Below are 15,499 nucleotides of genomic sequence, written 5' to 3' on the forward strand. Positions count from 1 at the left end.
TGCCCCCCCCCCACCCTCACCCTGGCGGCGTTAATATGTGGCGCAAATGACCCGAATTTCTAGGTCATGACATTTGGTTGTCATTGCAGGTGCCCTCATTTCCCATCCAATTATCTTCAAAAGGACACAAGAACCATTTATTGGAACTCATAAGAACATAAGAAATAGGAGCAGGAGTAGGCCACCTGGCCCCTCGACCCTGCTCCGCCATTCAATATCAATATCAATCATGGCTGATCTGATCATGGACTCAGCTCCACTTCCCTGCCCGCTCCCCATAACCTTTTACTCCCTTATCACTCAAAAATCTGTCTATCTCTGCCTTAAATATATTCAATGACCCAGCCTCCACAACTCTCTGGGGCAGAGAATTACACAGATTTACAACCCTCAGAGAAGAAAAGAATTCTCCTCATTTCAGTTTTAAACGGACGGCCCCTTATTCTGAGACTATGCCCCCTAGTTTTAGTTTCCCCTATGAGTGGAAATATCCTCTCTCCATCCAATTTGTCGAGCCCCTCATTATCTTATATGTTTCAATAAGATCACCTCTCATTCTTCTGAACTCCAATGAGTATAGGCCCAACCTACTCAACCTATCTTCATAAGTCAACCTCCTCATCTCCGGAATAACATAGAAACATAGAAACATAGAAACATAGAAAATAGGTGCAGGAGTAAGCCATTCGGCCCTGCATCACCATTCAATAGGATCATGACTAATCATGCAACTTTAGTACCCCATTCCTGCTTTCTCTCCATACCCCTTGAACCCTAATGAACCTTCTCTGAACAGCCTCCAATGCAAGTATATCCTTCCTTAAATACGGAGACCAAAACTGCAGGCAGTACTCTAGGTGTGGCCTCACCAATACCCTATGCAGTTGTAGCAGGACTTCTCTGCTTTTATACTCCATCCCCCTTGCAATAAAGGCCATTTGCCTTCCTGATTACTTGCTGTATCTGTATACTAACGTTTTGTGTTTCATGCACAAGGACCCCCAGGTCCTTGTGTATTGAAGCACTTTGCAATTTTTCTCCATTTAAAATTATAATTTGCTTTTCTATTTTTTCTGCCAAAGTGGATAACCTCACATTTTCCTACATCATACTCCATCTGCCAAATGTTTGCCCACTCACTAAACCTGTCTATATCCCTTTGCAAATTTTCTTGTGTCCTTCTCACAATTTGCTTTTCCACCCAGCTTTGGATCATCAGCAAACTTGACTACATTACACTCGGTCCCTTCATCAAAGTCATTAATATAGATTGTAAATATTTGAGGCCCCAGCGCCAATCCTTGCGGTACCCCACTAGTTACTGTTTGCCAACTGAAAAATAACCCATTTATCCTGACTCTCTATTTTCTGTTAGTTAGCCAATCCTCAATCCATGCTAATATATTACTCCCAACTCTGTGAAATATAGAAACATAGAAAATAGGTGCAGGAGTAGGCCATTCGACCCTTCAAGCCTGCACCACCATTCAATATGATCATGGCTGATCATGCGACTTTTGTACCCCATTCCTGATTTCTCTCCATACCCCTTGATCCCTTTAGCCGTAAGGGCCACATCTAACTCCCTTTTGAATATATCCAACGAACTGGCCTCAATAACTTTCTGTGGTAGAGAATTCCACAGGTTCACAATTCTCTGAGTGAAAAAGTTTCTCCTCATCTCGGTCCTAAATGGCTTACCCCTTATCCTTAGACTGTGACCCCTGGTTCTGGACTTCCCCAATATCCGGAACATTCTTCCTGCATCTAACCTGTCCAGTCCCATCAGAATTTTATATGTTTCTATGAGATCCCCTCTCATTCTTCTAAATTCCAGTGAATATAAGCCTAGTCGATCCAGTCTTTCTTCATATGTTAGTCCTGCCATCCCGGGAATCAGTCTGGTGAACCTTCGCTGCACTCCCTCAATAGCAAGAATGTCCTTCCTCAGATTGGAGATCAAAACTGCACACAATATTAAAGGTGTGGCCTCACCAAGGCCCTGTACAATAGTAGTAAAACCTCTCTGCTTCTATACTCAAATCCTCTTGCTATGAAGGCCAACATGCAATTTGCCTTCTTCACCGTCTGCTGTACCTGCATGCCAACTTTCAAATACTGATCTACCATGACACCCAGGTCTCGTTGCATCTCCCCTTTTCCTAATCTGCCACCATTCAGATAATATTCTGCCTTCCTGTTTTTGCCACCAAAGTGGATAACCTCACATTTATCCACATTATACTGCATCTGTCATGCATTTGCCCACTCACCGAACCTGTCCAAGTCACCCTTCAGCATCCTCCTCACAGCTCACACTGCCACCCAGCTTAGTGTCATCTGCAAACTTGGAGATATTACATTCAATTCCTTCATCTAAGGCATTAATGTATATGATTTTATCTTGTGCAGTAACCTTGTTGAATGCCTTCTGGAAATCCAAATACACCACATCCGTTGGTTCCCCATTACCTACCTTGCTCATTACATCCTCAAAGAACTCAAGCAAATTTGTCAACCATGCTGACTCTGCTTGATTTAATTATGTTTTTCCAAATGTCCTGCTACTGCGTCCTTAATAATGGACTACAGCATTTTCCCAATGACAGATATTAGGCTAACCGGTCCACAGTATCCTGCTTTCTGTCTGCCTCCTTTTTTAAATAGGTGTATTACATTTACAGTTTTTCAATCCACTGGGACCTCCCCAGAATCGAAATTGAGGAAGACTTGCTTCCACTCTAAAAGTGAGTTCTCAGGTGACTGAACAGTCCAATATGGGAATTACAGTCTCTGTCACAGGCGGGACAGACAGTCGTTGAAGGAAAGGGTGGGTGGGACTGGTTTGCCACACGCTCCTTCCGCCACCTGCACTTGTTTTCTGCATGCTCTCAGCGACGAGACTTGAGGTGCTCAGCGCCCTCCCGGATGCTCTTCCTCCAATTAGGGCGATCTTTGGCCAGGCAATGCATCCACTATCTCTGCAGCCACATCTTTTAGGACCCTAGGATGCAAGCCATAAGGGCCAGTTGATTTGTCCGACTTTAGTCCCATTATTTTACCGAGTACTACTTCTTTAGTGATAGTGATTGTATTAAGTTCCTCCCTCCCTATAGCCCCTTGATTATATTGGGATGTTTTTAGTATCTTTTATCGTGAAGACCAACACAAGATATTTGTTCAAAGTCTCTGCCATTTTCCTGTTCCCCATTATTAATTCCCCAGTCTCATCCTCTAGAGGACCAACATTTACTTTAGCCACTCTTTTCTTTTTTATGTACCTGTAGAAACTCTTACTATCTGTTTTTATATTTCGTTCTAGTTTACTTTCATAATCTATCTTTCCTCTCTTTATTATTTTTTTAGTCATTCTTTGCTGGCTTTTAAAAGTTTTCCAATCCTCTGACCTCCCATTAGCCTTGGCCACATTGTATGCCCTTGTTTTCAATTTGTTACCATCCCGTATTTTCTTAGTTAGCCACGGATGGTTATCCCTTCTCTTACAGTCTTTCCTTCTCACTGGGATATTTTTTGTTGAAAGTTATGAAATATCTCCTTAAATATCTGCCACTGCTCATGAACCATCCCCCTCTTTAGTCTACTTTCCCAGCCCACTTTAGCCAACTCTGCCCTCATACCGTTGTAGTCTCCTTTATTTAAGCTTCGGACCCTGGTTTGTGATTCAACTTTCTCATCCTCCAACTGAATTTGAAATTCAACCATGTTATGGTCACTCATTCCTCGAGAATCCTTTATTAGGAGATCGTGTATTAATCCTGTCTCATTACACAGACCAGATCTAAGATAATTTGCTCCCTGGTTGGTTCTGCAATGTACTGTTCAAGGAAACTATCCTGGATACACTTTATGAACTCTTCCTCAAAGCTACCCTGGCCAATTTGCTTTCTTGATTTATACTCTGTCCAACAGTGTAGCTACTGTTAGGGGACCTATAGACTATGCCCACCGTGATATTTTCCCCTTATTATTCCTTATCTCCACCCAAACTGATTCAACATCTTGATCTTCTGAGCCAATATCGTTTCTCAGTAATGCACAGATTTCGTCCTTTTTTAACAGAGCTACCCCACCTCCTTTTCCTTTCTGTCTGTCCTTTTGAATTGTCAAATCATCCTCAATATTTAGTTCCCAGCCTTGGCCGCCTTGCAATCATGTCTCTGTAATGGATATCAGATCATATCTATTTGTGCCGTCAACTCATCTATTTTGTTGCGAATGCGCATGAGAATCAGGGAGTTTTCCACCAAGTAGGTTGAGCACTTGCAACAAACTCGTTAGCTCCAGCAGCTACTTAAAAAAAACTGCAACTCAATGTGGTCGAAAACATAATGTGCAAAACCTCTGATGACATAAGAATTATACATCTAACTTCCTTTTAATTTCTGGTCACTGGGGACAATGATGCTTTGTGTGCTTGCAGCATGAATTGGAGGAGGGGAGAGAGTGTTCACTCCTGTGGTTTGTGGTCACGTGTGTGACTGTTAGTCAGCACAACTCATTCACATCAACAAAGCAGTGTGTGTTACTTTTTTGGGGGAAACAGGCGTTGATCATTTTATCTTTTTTGCTCAAACTCCTCTCTTTCCGCTCCCTCTCCAATCTAACAACTGTTCCTTGACAGAGAAGGTGGACACACAAGCTGTTGCTGGGGCACTGTGGGCATTAAGACGCCCTTAATGTAGCCTGCATTAATTTACCCTTCCCCAACACCCCATGACCACCATTTTATTCTCTTTTCTTCCCCTCTGCCTGGGAGCAACCTCTACTCACTGCCTCCCCCTAATGGCAGGATCAAAAATGCAAACTCATACCATGGCAGAGGAGACATTACAAATCATGGGCTCAATTTTCCCCAATGCTATTTTTTGGCCAGAGTTACGCCTGTTTTTCTTGGCCCCAACTACTCCAAAAAAATAAGTAGCAAGTTTCCCCATTCTATTTGTTGAAATTGGCGCCGAGCAGCCTGTCTTGTAGCTTCAGGGGGGTGGAGCCTAATATCTGTGCCGAAAAATCGATGCCCCGCCCCTCTGCGCATGCGCAAAAAAAAGGGACGTTTTTGACTTGATTTTTATGGGCGCGCATACCCAGTACAGCTCCCGGTCTGCATTTGGTCCCATGTTTAAAGAGCCAGTTGTGTGTGAAAACTTTAATTCTCATTTAACTCTGCAATACAAGATGCAACGCGGCGCAAGGACCAAGAATGTCTCATAGGATGAAGTGGAGGCACTAGTTACTGTGACTGAGGGCAGATGACACGAGCTGGACACCAGCAGAGGTCACATAAAAGTTCCACCAAAAGAAATGAAGAAACGTTGGAACCAACTTGCAGAAGGTTACTGTGCAATGGTGATCACCCCGAGGTCTGGAGGCCAGTGCAAAAAGAAGTGGCAGGACCTTCGTCAAGTAGTTAGTGTCAGTAATATTTTCAGTTATTCACTGGAATTGCAATTTTAACATGACCATCTGTATGCCCCACCCAGCAGAAAGACACCCTCACTTAAAAGTTATGTTTTCATCTTTGCAGAGGAAGGTGGCACACAACAAACGAGAAAGAACTCGAACAGGGGGAGGCCCGGCAAATCTGCACCCACTGACATCCTTGGAAGAAAAGGTCGCTGCTTTAATAGGTCCTGCCTGGAGAAAAGCAACCACCACTGCACAAGCTGGGCCCACATTCAAGGGAGAGGGTAAGTCCTGCAAATTCCACATGCTGGCTTTGCTAAATGTTAAATACTGCGCGGACTAGCCGTGCTTCGGTCCATGGGGATGTCTCCGTCAGCTACGCTTCCGTTGATGCAATGTGCTATCATTCATTGTAGTTCTTCAAATGAGCCTGCTGCCTGCGCTGTGTGAGCCTACTCATACCACCCACCCTGCCCCTCCTCTGCTGCTAACCATTCGTCTGTTCTGTTATATTTTGCAGAACTTGAGGCCAACCCTGATGAGGCTGAAACCGATGCAGAAGAAGATTCAGACGTGGACGAGCCTGAAGAGGAGAACATCTTCCAATCCCACCTTCCAGACCAAGAGCATAGGGGTTGAGGGTGAGGGGGAATGTGGATGAAGCCCCCACATTTGTACTCACTCTGGAAGAGCTGCAGGTGCTGCCCATTGAGGTGCCAGCACCGTCCCTGAGTGGTATGAATGTTGCTGGGACATTCCATGGTATCCTACCTTCTGAGGCTCAGGATTCCACTGGGGTGCAGCGAGGGATACCCAAGGCCCCACCGTCCCAGGCTACGGGTCCCAGTGGGGTGCGGCGAGGCACAACCAAGGCCCCACCGTCCCAGGCTGCGGGTCCCAGTGGGATGCAGTGAGCCACACCCAGGGTGAGGAGGGGAAGGAGAGCTCGACAGCGTTCTCCTGAGGTGCAGGATCTAACTGATGTGGTTTAGATGATGGCATTGAGTGCGGAGAGCATTGACCTTACCCGATCACTCTTGGACACCATCAGCGGGGTGGGTGATGAGGTATCGGGATTGACGGGGGAAGTAACAACACTCTCACGAGAAATGGGAACACTGTCCGGGAACATGAGGGAGGGAATTTCTTAGTCAGCAGAAACAATGTCGGTGCACATGAGGGAGGGAATGTTGCAGGTGGTTGAAACACTGTCAGTGAACATGAGGGAGGGAATGTCAGAGTTAGCTGCTGCAATAAGGGAACACGCCCAGACCCCGTGGCCATTGACAGAATCAACTGCCCCTCCCACTCCAATCCCCAGACCAGCCTCTGAAGAGGCCCAAGCCGGGCCTTCCACATTATCGCCTGCCCACGCTCCCCATCAAGAAGTGTGCATTAACTGAGATGTTCAAAAGAAGAAGCTTGGTACCAACCCGAGAAATGCTGCGCCTGCGGGCAGGGGTGGAGTCACCAAGCGCAGCGGGCGGTCTTAGAATAAGGTGGAGGAGAGATGGGTGCAGCTTTTCTTTGCTGCTGCTGTTGTTACTATTATTATTGTTGTTACTGTTGTAACTGTTCTCAAATTAAAAGTTTTTTGTAAGTTATGTAAACTTACAAGTTTAAAAGTTTGTAAGTGATCTTAAAGTTTGTAAGTGATCTTAAAGTTTTTAAGTGATCTTAGAGTTTGTAAATATTCTTAACTGAAAAGTTTAATGTTTGCTACAAAAATATTTTTATTAAAATTAAGTTAAGTACAAACAAATGTTTGTTAAACTTTTGAATAAAATGTATTTTAAATTATAACTGAATCATTTCCATTATTTGTTCCATTATTAACACAACTTTTTGAAGTAAACAAAAATCATTTCCATCGTTTGTTCCATTAACACAACACAACATTATGGAACAGGTCCAAACAGTAAACACGGTCCATGTGGAATAGTTGCCGCTGAGCCTTCAGGAAGCAAAACATTCATGGATGAGCTGCTACTGCAAGGTTCGAGTGATCGTTAAAGGGACTCTGGGTTCAGGTAGTTGCAGGGCTTCCTCGTCCTCATCCTCGTCCTCCTCCTCCTCGTCATCTGCATCTTCCTCATCATCATCAGCCACTCTCACCGCAGGTGGGTCTTCTACTACCAGCTGCTGCTGCCTCACGATGGCTAAGTTATGCAGCATGCAGCACACAACAGTGAACTGACCGACAGTCTCAGGGGAGTATTGCAAGTCGCCTCCAGAATGGTCCAGGCATCGGAAATGCTGTTTCAAGATGCCAATTTCCTCTCTATTAAGCTGCATATTGCAATGTGCGACATGTTGTACTCCCGGTCAGCTTCCGTCCGGGTTACGCGCAGGGGTGCCATGGGCCAGGTGGCGAGGCCGTACCCTTTGTCTCCCAGTAGCCAGCTCTGCCCTTCTGACTGCTGCTGAAACATGGCGGATAAAGGATATCTTGCATCTACTGACATGATGCGATGCATGTCGTCACACACGAGCTGCACGTTAAAGGAGTGGAAGCCTTTTCTGTTCCTGTACATCTCTGAATCCTCCAAAGGTGCTCACAAGGCGACGTGGGTACAGTCAATGCAGCCCTGTACCTTTGGGAAGCCAGCAATCCTGGAGAAGCCCACGGCCCTTCCACGCATTGCCTGCGCGGTCATGGGGAACTTTACGTAATCATTCCTCCGGGTATATAGTGCAGCAGGGCAGCTCAAAACGGCAGGCAGGACAAGATTCTTTGTTCTCTCTCCCCAAGGTCGACGCCCTAGTATGGACCACACCCAGATCTGAGCAGGCACAATGATCGGGAACCCCACCCCCCGGGCTTCATTTGATGCATGTTGTAGGCTTCTCATGCCTTCCGTTCACCTTCCACAGCACCCGCTCAGGCTTCTTTTCAAGCCGAGCCCTGAGCCCCTGTGTTTGGGCGAGGGACCAATTCTGCCAGCCGATGCTCCGACCCTCGAGCCCGGTTTGGAGACGTTCGGTGGTGGCGTGTCAGTTTAAAAAAAAAATCACATCTTAAAGAATTCCATTAAACTTTAATTTCTTGCCTTTTAAGTTTTAAAAATGTAAGCTTGATTATGCATATTTATGTGTTCCTGACTCCCTCCAAATCTTTGCCTAAAAACAATGGTTTCCTTCTGCGTCGGTTATTTAATGTGCGCTGGTTTTCCTTAAGTGCCCAGAAGGTTTATCGGGAGTGGTCAGATATGCCATCCGAGGAGAAATGTAAATTGGTCAAACTTGTATAGTTGGGAAAAACTGGCGCAGACACCAGGTTACACCCCCTATGATGCAAAAAAACAAACAAACTTTAAAAAGTTGTAACTAACTGAGTTACACTGGTGCACAAAGATCGGGGAAACTTTGGATATTTTAATTTACACCAAAAAAAGCGACGCACACCAAAAAAATGCCACAAATCACTGGGGAAAATTGAGCCCATTAAACCCACATTCTATCATTCCGTAGATTCGTACATAATGGCACCAATCCCACCGTCTTCCCTGCAGGAGTATGACATTTAAACTTTCAGTGGTTTGATTTGTCCATAGTATCCTATGCAGGAGTCCATACGTTTATTCTGTCCTCTTTCTTGCAGATTGGATAACAATTATCACAGCCAATTAGAACTCATTTGTAAGAATCCTGCTCATTAAATCTCTCAATGGATTGGCAAATGCAACATAAAAAGATTATCACCGGCGTACATAGTTTTGAGAGAGCCAGGTGACTGTGAGAAGCCCACCTTATCGATTCGGCCCTACAGACTAACGTGGGGAATGTGAGCCAATGGTGAAATGTTCCCTCTGGGTCAGAAGTCGACCCACTCCTAAACAGAGAGCTCGACCAATGTGAGCTCTCAACCAATGGGAGGCAATGGTGCAGGAGGTGATCAGAACCTGCTGCACTTAGAAGGATGAGCAGAATAAGGCATTGAATTTGATGAACAAGTACCAAGGTATGCAATGAGGGTCACTATCAATTACCTTACATTGTTACATATGGGTATGTTACATATGGGTCTGACTGTCAATTACCTTATATTGGTAGAAAATACTATCCAAGGAGGTTGCAGGTGTCAGCTGTGTTTGCATGAACAATTTCAAATCAGAGTATCATTAACCATCAGTGACCAAAACTGAATGCATTATTTAACCACAGCCTGGCCAGACAGAGCACGATGTAACTTCAGTATGTCTACTGATCTGATAGTGTAGCTCACATTCTGGTGCTTGCCTGGACATGGTCAGTGTCGAGAAGCTAGCATCACTCAGCCTAGACCGTAGTTAGTTTGATATCATTCATTAAACAAGCATGCCCGCCATTTTTAAATCCAATGTGTAAGTCTTTGCACTTCTCTGAATTCTATCTGCAATAATTCTGCCCGGTGGCAAATCCGGGTCATTCTCTTAGCTGTAGCTCAGGCTCAGTGGGTAGCACTCTCGCCTATGATTCAGAAATGTAGGTTCAAGTTCCACTCCAGGGATTTGAGCACAAAATCCACACTTAAACTCCAGTGCCACACTGAGAGGGTGCTGCGCTGTCAGAGGTGCCGTCTTTCGGATGAGACGTTAAACCAAAGTTCCTTCTGCCCCCTCAGGTAGGCGGAAAAGATTTTACTGTCATTTCTTAAAATACCAGTGCCTAGGGTGCTTCATGTAAAAATATATAATGGGCCAAAAATTGCGGTCGGAGGCTTCCTGCGGGAGGATGCCTCCGACCAAAATGTTTTTAATGCAACTACTGCTGGTCCCGGAGAAACGAACACTTGCACTGCGAAGCCTAGATGTGCAGGCCCAGAGCAGAGGCCCACACAGTCCAGGAGCATACAGGCATCCTGGGATCACGTGGGCCTGGACCACCAATCAAAATGTAGTATCAATGAGAATACCCCTAAAATCAAATAAACACAAACATAAATTTAAAAAACACTTCACCTTTTTAAAATTAATAGAAATTGCATGAAATTAAATGTTTTGGGGAAAAATTTATTTTTTGAAATTAAACAAAAATGTTTTACTGGTGTTAAAAATAAACTTACCTTCATAGACAGGGTTTTTAATGTAAAAATAAGTATTAACATTTATCTTTTCTATCTATGTAAGCTACGCGCCCGCTTTTTCCAGGCGTAAGAGTTTGAAGGACATTCGCTGGGCAAGAGTTGGGCAAATAGCCAAAATCTCCACCCGCGAAGGCCCTTCTCCCGGGGCTGTGTGTCAAACAGGTGTCAAACAAGTGCTGGGTTCAGGAGCATGCGCTTCGCGCGCCTAAGCATGGAACTTGCGGGGCTTCCGGCGTACACCAGAGACGCCACATTTTCAGGACCAATAATGGAAACTCTTCTGACAGGCATTTGAAACTCATGCTACAATTGCTAAAATGACTTGATTACCTCACCCTCACTAGAAACATCTGCTACAATTACAGTGTCAGCTCCATCCCTTCGTAAACTTGGCCATGGTCAATTTGCATGATCAATTTGAATATTAGCATTCACCAAAGTTGGACTCCTGTAGATCAGGATAATTTTACCTGAGCCAATGTTCAAACATGTGCACCTATTGAGTAGGCTATCACCTTATTTTCATAGGCCAGAGACAGGGGGACAAGGACAAGATCTGCTTCCAACTAGCATGCTTAATTTCTGGCGGTAGACCCACCTTGTTGGGAAAAGGATATAAAAAAATAGGCTGGTGGGAATCTGACTTTTATAAAGAGTGATTGAATATACAAGTGATATTGCTTAGATTACAGTGCGAGTGTTGAGTGCAGTTCTCAGTATAAGACGAATATTGGAAGCCTAGAAAGAGCGCAGTGAAGGATCACTGCAATTGTATCACGAATGAGATTTATTGTTATGGCAAGAGGCTTCATTGTGTTTGTATGTAAACGAGGGCAGAATAATGCTGCAAATGTTATTGTCATGTCATCAATCGCTTCTGCCGCAGATATTTATTATTTTGGGTCTTCTTTTTTAAACTTAAAACTAAATGTTACAAGAGGAAATCAAATTTGGAAAAGTTCATACTGAAATGTAGTTTTCAGATTGCTTCCGGCTATTTCAGGAACTCCAAAACTCCCAGTGTGACATCGCCACCCCTTTAAGCTATGGTATTTTGCGATTGCGTGCACGAAATTTTGCACAGATTTCTGATTAAAGTGACCTTGCTTTTGCTCAGTAAAGTGATTGAGATATTGGGGGAGTGGGGGTGGGGGGGGGCGGATGTGGGGCAGAGCATTCAACTAACACACAACATCAATGATCCTTATGTTATGTTATTGACTGAGGTAGACAGCTTTAACCATGTGTTCATGTGTGAGTACATTTATGCTCCAGAGTAATTTAACATAACCAAAGAAATCAATTCAAATCTACAAGCTTTTCATTCTGCGGTTAATCTCTGATCAGTAACCGTAGCAATGGCTGGAGTTAAATACTACCACAATCTTTTTTAGAGTAATAATACATTGAAAATAGAAATAAGTCAGATCAAAGAATGTGCTTTCTTGGAACAAATGTTTATCTGGTAGAAATTTTGAACCTGTTTAATGAGGTACTGAGAGGTTATTTCAGGGATGCATATAACCCAATAGCAACATTATCATTATATAATGATACATATATTCACCTTTGTAAAAGGAAGCTTCTTCTGATTGATTGCTGTTCTCCACTTATACAGATTGAACCTCCCTTATCCAGAACTCCCTTATCCGGAACCACCCCTCATCCAGAACCATTTCTGGCCACCGGGTGGCGCATGCGCAGAACTCCAACATGAACAAATTGAACAAATTGAAGTCCTTCCTCGCTGCCGACTCCCACAATCACTGGCCTGAGCCCGCGATCCCCCCCATCCCCCGCCATGATCTCTCTGCCGCACTCCAAGCCCCAAGCCTGCCAGCCCCAATATCCCCTTGCTCAGTAACTGTACCATCCAATTTAACGTGACCAGCCCTCGTCCAGAAAAATCCCTTATCCAAAACAGGCCAGGTCCAGAGAGTTCCGACTAAGGGAGGTTCAACTGGTACCTGAATTCATTCATTAATGATATTAATCTACATCTTCGCCAAATATCAAAGGATGTCAAAAGGGGAAGAGCTACATGTATACCAATAATGGTTCAGGGGCCATTGTCTATCAGCCCTACTTGAACTTGGAGTTGTGCTGTGCTTTGAAGCTACATATATGTTGGTCAGCCAAAAATACCTTCTAGTGATGGAACTCAGTTGGGATAACATCTGGTAGGTGATTTTTCCTCAGAGCAGAGAAGGTTAAGAGGTGTTTAAAATCATGAAGCTTTTTGATAAGAGTAATTAAGGAGAAACTGTTTCCAGTGGCAGAAGGGTCAGTAACCAGAGGACTCAGACTTAAGGTGATTGGCAAAAGAATCAGAAGCAACATGAAGGTAAAAAAAATGATGCAGTGATTTGTGATCTGGAATGCGCTTCCTGAAAGGGTGGTGGAAGCAGATTCAATAGTAACTTTCAAAAGGTAATTGGATAAATATTTGAAGTGGGGAACAAGCAGGAGAGTGGGATGAATTGGATAGCTCTTTCAAAGAGCTGGCACAGGCACGATGGGCCAAATGGCCTCCTTCCATGATGTATCATTCTATGATTCTGTGAATAACAGTTGATCGAAGAATTGAATGAGGATAGTCTTGGGCATAAGTCATGTCGATCATATAAAACTCCTGTCATATGTGGTACATCATTCCATTCTTGCTGTGAGTTAATTAGACAAATCATCTTTTTAAATAAACTTCATTTCGAGAGGTCAATTAACTCAAGTGAACTATTACAAGCTCACACAGGTAAAACATCAAGCACTTAACAATCACGCTATAAATACTGTTTTTGAAGAATTGCTTTAAAAGGAAAATAAATGCATTAGTTTACATACTAGTGCAATTGTGCATTTTCTTCAAACAGGAACTTGCAGGAATGATGGCATAGTTGTGAATATTTGTACACTACTTTTACATACTTCAGCATCAAGGTAGCTAGGAGGAGGTGGTGGAAATCACTGGACAAGTGGTCGTCTCACTCCCTCCAGGCCACTGTTGCTTTGGATTACTTTTCTTTCCCACAGCTGGGACAGTTGGTGATGTGCTCCAATTGTCCATGTGGCAAAGGGGATCGAAAACTGCTTGGCACATTCCAAGTTCTCGGCAGATGTCCCACAGACTCTTCCTCTACATGTTTGTGGAGAAGAGAGTAGGGCCTTGCCATGATGGGATGATGCATAGTGTCAGGCCCAGCAGACAGACTTAGCAACTTCCAATAATGCTGAATCAGCGAGTCTGCAGCCTTGCATCGAGCAGGTAATAATCCCCAGCCACTGTCTCAGGCTAAACCAGACTGTTCTCAGACTTGGCATGCTATTCAACCCTAAGCTGAGCTTCTGACCCCATATCCTCTCCATTACAAAGACCGCGTACTTGCTCCTCTATAACATCGCCCGTCTCTGCCCTTGCCTCAGTTCATCTGCCACTAAAACCCTCAACCATGCTTATGTCACCTCCAGGCTTAACTGTTCTACTGCTTTCCTGGTTGGTCATTCCTCCACCCTCGGTAAACTTCAGCCCATCCAAACCTATGCTGTCTATATCTTATCCCACACTAACTCCCGCTTACCCATCACCCCTGAGCTCATTGATCTACATTGGCTCCTGATCCCCCAATGCTTCCAATTAAAAATTCTCATCCTTGTGTTCAAACCCTTGTGATCATATTGAATGGTGGTGCAGGCTCAAAGGGCCGAATGGCCTACTCCTGCACCTATTTTCTATGTTTCTATGTTTCTAACCCTTCATGGCCTCGCCCCTCCCTATCTTTGTAAACTCCATAGCTCTACAATCCTGCGAGATCACTGCGGTCCTCCAACTCTATCCTCGAGTATTCTCTACTCCCTTCGCTCCACCATTGGCGGCCATGTTTATAGGCCCAAGTTCTGGGATTCCGTCCCTCTGCCTCTCTGCCTTTCACTCTCTCATTCCTCCGTTAAGATCCTTCTTAAAACGTGTCTCTTTGATCAAACTTCAACTCATTCAAACCTCAGCTGCCTATATCCTGATATCTCTTTCTTTGGGATGATTTTTTATGATAAACATGTTATATAAATGCAAAATGTTGTTGTTGGTAATAACACTGAGGTGGCAGATATATAAAACTACCCCGGTTAGAACAATTTATGACATTTGTGCATTGGTCTGTTCATTAATAAAAGGTTTACCAGGAAAAGCCTGGTACGATGCAATTTGTTCAGTCATCATCATCATAGGCCATCCCTCGAAATCGAGGAAGACTCGCTTCCACTCTCAAAGTCTCAGGTGACTGTACAGTTCAATACAGGAATTATCGTCTCTGTCACAGGTGGAACAGAGAGTGGTTGAAGGGAAGGGTGGATGGGTGGGACTGGTTTGCCGCACGCTCCTTCCGCTGTCTGTGCTTGTTTTCTGCATACTCTCGGCAATAAGACTCAAGGTGCTCAGTGCCCTCCCAGATGCTCTTCCTCCACTTAGGGCGTTGTTTGGCCAGGGATTCCCAGGTATCGGTGGGGATGTTGCACTTTATCACCGGAGAGTCAAACAGGGCTGCGTCATCGCGCCAACGCTCTTCTTGATCTTCCTCGCTGCAATGCTCCACCTCACACTCAACAAGCTCTCCACTGGAGTGGAACTAATCTATAGAACCAGTGGGAACCTGTTCAATCTTCGTCGCCTCCAGGCTAGATCCAAGACCATCCCATCCTCTGTCGTCGAACTACAGTACGCGGACGACGCTTGCGTCTGCGCACATTCAGAGGCTGAACTCCACGCCATCATCAACATCTTCACCGAGGCGTATGAAAGCATGGGCCTTACACTAAACATCCGTAAGACAAAGGTCCTCCACCAACCTGACCCCGCCACACAGCACTGCTCCCCCAGTCATCAAAATCCATGGCACGACCCTGGACAATGTGGACCACTTTCCATACCTTGGGTTTGTTCAGTACGGATGAGACTGACAACTGCAATTTGGGTACCAGAAGGCAGAACCACATTTATGTTGTTTGGCTCCTTCCTAG

The sequence above is a fragment of the Pristiophorus japonicus genome, chromosome 12, assembly GCF_044704955.1.
Source record: "Pristiophorus japonicus isolate sPriJap1 chromosome 12, sPriJap1.hap1, whole genome shotgun sequence".
Taxonomy (NCBI): Eukaryota; Metazoa; Chordata; class Chondrichthyes; family Pristiophoridae; genus Pristiophorus; species Pristiophorus japonicus.